Source organism: Camelus ferus, unplaced genomic scaffold (genome assembly GCF_009834535.1).
Source record: "Camelus ferus isolate YT-003-E unplaced genomic scaffold, BCGSAC_Cfer_1.0 contig299, whole genome shotgun sequence".
NCBI lineage: Eukaryota > Metazoa > Chordata > Mammalia > Artiodactyla > Camelidae > Camelus > Camelus ferus.
This window is the reverse complement of record NW_022588424.1, coordinates 760,343-765,812: the sequence shown is the minus strand read 5'-3', so window position 1 is coordinate 765,812 and position 5,470 is coordinate 760,343. Positions and strand designations below refer to the sequence as shown.

General features: G+C 32.0%; 1 pseudogene; it reads right to left on the bottom strand.

Annotated features, from left to right (window-relative positions):
- Positions 1-2,384: 2,384 nt before the first annotated feature.
- On the bottom strand, positions 2,385-2,472 carry LOC116662535 (annotated as a pseudogene).
- Positions 2,473-5,470: the final 2,998 nt, after the last annotated feature.

Sequence of the window (5,470 nt, the reverse complement as noted above, 5' to 3'; positions counted from 1 at the left end):
GGTAAATAGTTGTTTTGTGTACAATTTATGAAAAAAGGTGTATTATTAAGGCTATAGTCTCTGGAAGCAATCTGCCTGGAGCAAATCCCAATTTCTGCCTTTACTTAAGTTACTTGAATTCCCCTTGCTTTACCTGTAAAATGAAGATAATAATAGCATTTACATCATAGAGTTGTTTTATGAATTAAGTGAGTTAATGTATGTAAGGCAATTAATTCCTGGCACCTAATAACTGTAGTAGGTACGATTTTATATTCTTGCTTAACAGTTGTAGCTCTTATTTCTACTTAATGTCTTAGTGCAAGGTTAGTTTCCATAACAATTTAAAACAGTGATTTTCAATAATAAGCATCTTTGCTCCTAATTCTTCTAGAGAACTCTTCAGTGCTCATTGTTAAGTAAGTTCATTGTTATGTTTAAAACATAGGTTGGTAACAGCAAAATATCAAATCAGATTTCTCTGCCTCAGCCAAAATAAAGGTCTTTTTTTTTTTTTTTGCTTTCCCATACTTGGGGTTAGCAAGAGAAAAAAGACAATTGGGCAACAGCTAAGTGATTCTCTGTGATAAGGTAGTATGTAAATGAGGTCAAATTAACAGAAAAAAATGTAAAATAAAAGTTATTATTATTATTATTCCTCTGAACCATGTAGAGTAAGTATATTTGTTAGATTGGTTTTGGTTGCAAGTTAACAGAAACATCAACATACTGGCTAAACTGTATCACCATAAACACAAAACACTGCTTTCCTAGCACTACTCTACTGTTCACTGCATACTTAGATTGGTTTCCCTCATAGTCTGATGATGGCTTCTAGTCATAACACTGTACATATTCACATTGAGCAAATGAGAGAAGTCAATTTCTTGTGACCCTTTTACGAGTAAGAAATTTACTTTCCTAGTAAATTAAGATTTACCTAACCTGAACCAATCATCGACCAAAAGGAAGAAATTGGCCTAAATTAATCAGGGTCCAAATTATTCAAGAAAGTAAGATGTAATCAGTGTTAGGAAGTCAACCACAGTGGTCACTGCCAAGAGAATCCACATATGCCTAATTAAAAACAAAGTTTAAAAAAACTATATGTTTATTTATTTTGATCAAATATGCTTCTGATATCTAATGAAACTTAAAAATAAACTTGGTGAAAATTTTAATATGTTTCTAATATTAAACCATCCTTATCATCTTGGGATAAATTCTATTTGGTCATAGTGGTGGTTCATACATAATTCAGTTACATTTCTTTTAGTATTTCTCGTAGGATCTATATTAATGAATGAAGTTGATCAACTTGTGTATATGCTTGCTGTTTATATTTTTCATAGCTTTATTGAGATATATAGCATATATATTCATATGCTATATAATCTATCCATTTGAAGTGTACAGTTCTATAACATTAAATTCACAGTTATACATCACTTATCACAATCAATTTTGGAACATTTTCTTACCTTATAAAGAACCCACTTACCTCTAGCTGTCACCCTCCATCCTGACCTCTCTATCCTAGGCAACTACTAATTTATTTTAAAAATTTATTTAAGATTTACTCTTTTAGCAACTTTTAATATTTCAATACAATATTATTAACTATATTCACCATCCCCACAGCTTATCTACTTTATAACTGGAAGTTTGTACCTTTGAATCCCTTTCACCCGCTTCACCTACTCCCTACCTATCACTTCTGGCAGCCACCAATCTGTTCCCTATATCTATGAGCTTGGTTTGTTTTTCCTTTTAGATTCCTACATAAAAGTGAGATTATACAGTATTTCTCTCCTTTGTTTGACTTATTTCGCTTGGCATAATGCCTTTAGCTGCTGCCACATGGCCCAAAGCACCGTCCCCTCTAACCATAAATAATATTATTAGCATAGACTATGTGCCATGACCCAAGGACCCCGCATAAACAAAGACACTTCTATCAGGCAGGGATATGCCAGAGGTTTGGAGGTTACCTTCTAGGAGTTGGGGGCAAAAGGCAAGACCTTTCTAAGGACAAGGTTAATCCTTTACTGTGCACCAAGTATAGCTGAAAATCTATGTAAGATTTTTGTTTCTTAAGTTAATTTTGCTCATATTTTCCCAGATAATTTTGTGTTTTGTCAACTTTTTCAAATTGTTGGTGAAATGTGGTCTTAGGTATTTTCTTATGTATTTTGTCTTTCTCTTTTTTTTTAAAAAAAATCAATTTTCTCATTTCTAAGCTTCAAATTTGTATTTTTAAGTAATGTTTCTTAATGAAATTTGTCAGTTTTAAGATTGTTCTTTCCTTAGATGTAAAAAAGTTAATTCAACTGTTCCTATAGTAACTTATTCATTATTTTTATGTTTATTTTTAAATATCTCCTGTTTCTTAAGTTTATTTTACTGTTATATAACTCTTAAATTCTTTTCAATTATCAGTAATTGTGCCTCAGATAAGCCTCATTGGCTATAATACTGCCACTTCACAAAGCTGAAAAATTTGAATTTTATGCCTTATTTATCTTTTTTCTTATTCAATAATAAAATTCTTCATGATTATGAAATGTTCTAGGATATCATACATGTTTTTTCAAAATTTTAATCTTGTTTTAATTAAACTGTTAAAATTTTGAGGTAATTGTAGATTCACATGCAGTTGTAAGAAATAACATGGAGAGATCTCCCGTGTATACTTTGTCGAGTTTGACTCAATGGTAATATCTTGTAAAACTGTAGTACAGTATCACAACCAGGATATTGACATAGATACATTCAATATACAGAACATTTTCATCACCACAAGGGTGTCTCATGTTGCCTATTTATATACACACCCACTTCCATCTTGTTCAGCACCCTTAGCTCCTAGCAACTACTGTAATTTCTATAATTTTGTCATTTCAAGAATGTTATATAAATGGAGTTGTATAATATGTAACATTTTGGAATTGACTTTTTTTTCACTCCTCTTAATTTTATGGTGATTCATCCAAGATGTTGTGTGTATCAATTGTTTGTTCCTTTTTATTGCTGAGTAGTATTCCATGGCCAATGAGCCACAGTTTGTTTAACCATTCACCTTTTGAAGAACATTTGAGTTGTTTCCAGTTTTGAGCTATAAGGCTACTATGAACATTTGTGTATGGTTTTTTGTGTGAACATAACCTTCATTTCTCTGGGATAAATCCCCAGGAATGCAGTTGGTAGGTTGTATCATAGTTATGTGTTATTTTTTAAAATCCTTCCCCCCACTTTTTTTTCCGGATGTCTGTACCCCTTTATGTTTCTGCCAGCAATGCGTTAGTGATCCAGCTCCTCTGTATTCTTGTCAGCATTTGGTGTCGTCACTGTTTTTTCTGATAGTTGTATAGTGATAGCTCGTTGTGATTTTAATTTTCTTTTTAAAAAATTTTTTTTCTGGGGGGAGGTAATTAGGTTATTTTATTAGTATTAGTATTAGTATTAGTATTAGTATTAGTATTAGTATTAGTATTAGTATTTTAGAGGAGGTACTGGGGATTGAACCCAGGACCTCATGCATGCTAAGTATGTGCTCTACCACTTGAGCTATACCCTCCCTCCTGTGATTTTAATTTTCATTTCCTGAATGACTAATAATGTTGAACATCTTTTCATGTGCTTATTTGCCATCTGTATCTCTCTTTTGTGAAATGTTTCTTCATGTCTTTTGCCCAAGTTCTAATTGGATTATTTAATTTTTTACTATTGAGTTTTCTGAGTTTATATATTTCAGATACACGTCCTATTGTTACATATGTAGTTTGCAAATATTTTCATTCAATCTGTATCTTGTCTTTTCATCCTCTCAGTAGGTTCTTTTGCAGAACAAAAGCTTTTTAACTTTAATGAAGTTCAACTTTTTTTTTTCTGTTATGGATCATACCCTTTGTGTCAAATGTATGAACTCTTTGCCTATCTTTAGATTCCACAGACTTTCTCCTATGTGTTTTTCCCAAAACCTTTATAGTTTTATATTTTACATTTGAGTCTGTGATCCATTTTGAGTAAGATTTTATGTAAGGTGTGAGATTAGGTTGAAGTTCTGATTTTTTTGCTTGTTTGGTTTTGTTTTGTTTTTCACTCATGAATGTCCATTTGCTCCAGCACCATTTGTTGTTGAAAGACTGTTTTTTACTCCATTGAATTGTTCTTACACTTTGTCAAAATCAATTGGACATATCTGTGTGGGTCTATTTCTGGGTACTCTGTTCTGTGCCATTTATCCATGTCTCTTCCTCCAGCAGTACCACACATAATCTTGAATATTGTATATACACACACACACACACTTACATAATACATATGTATATATATGCACATACATATATACAGTTGACCCTTGAACAACACAGGTTTAAATTGCGCTGGTCCACTACACATGGATTTTTTTCCAGTAAATACATACTACATTAGTACGTGATCTGCAGTTAGTCAGATCTGAGGATGAGGAACCAGATATAGAGGGCCAATTATCAAGTTATACACAGACTCTCAACTGCATGGGGATCGGCACCCTTAACCACTACATTGTTTAGGGTCAATTGTACATACACACACACACACACACACGCACACATATAAATTGTGTAACAAAATCTGCGATCAGATAGACTGATCGCTATCACTTTATTCTTCTTTTTCGTAATTGTTTTAGCTATTCTAGTTCTTTTACCTTTCCATATATATTTTAGAATAATATTGTCTAGAAGATATCTTGCTTGGATTTTGATAGAAATTGTGTTATGCCAGTGTATCAAGTCAGAGAGAAATAACATCTTTACTACAGTGAGCTTCCAATCCATGAACATGTTATATTTTTTTATTTATTCAGATATTCTTTGAATTTTTTCATTAGTGTTTTGTAGTTTTCAGCATTACAGAGCCTGTGCTTTTTCTTGAGCAGTTGTAAATAGAATTCTAATTTTGGGATTCATATGCTCATTGCTAGTGGAAATACCAAAAAATGTTTATTTTGTATCCTGTGACCTTGCTAAACTCATTTATTCATTCTAGGAGTTTTTTTTTTTAGGTTCCTTGGTATTGTCTGTGTATACAATCATATCTTCTGCAAACATAGATAATTTATTTCTTCCTTTCTGATTTGTATTCATTGTTTTTGCTTACTGTACTGGTTGGAATTTCCTTTACTATGTTGAGTAAGAGTAAGGTATATGGACATCCTTTATTCCTACTTTTTTTTTAAATTGAAGTATAGTCAGTTACAGTGTGTCAATTTCTGGTGTGCATATAATGTTTCAGTCATACATATATGTAAAATTGTTTTTATATTCTTTTTCATTATAGGTTACTACAAGATATTGAGTATTCTGTATAGCACTATACAGAAAAAATTTGTTTTTTATGTATTTTATATATAGTAGTTAGTCTTTGCACATCTTGAACTCCCAGTTTATCCCTTCTCACCCCCTTTCCCCCCAGTGACCATAATTTTGTTTACTATGTCTGTGAG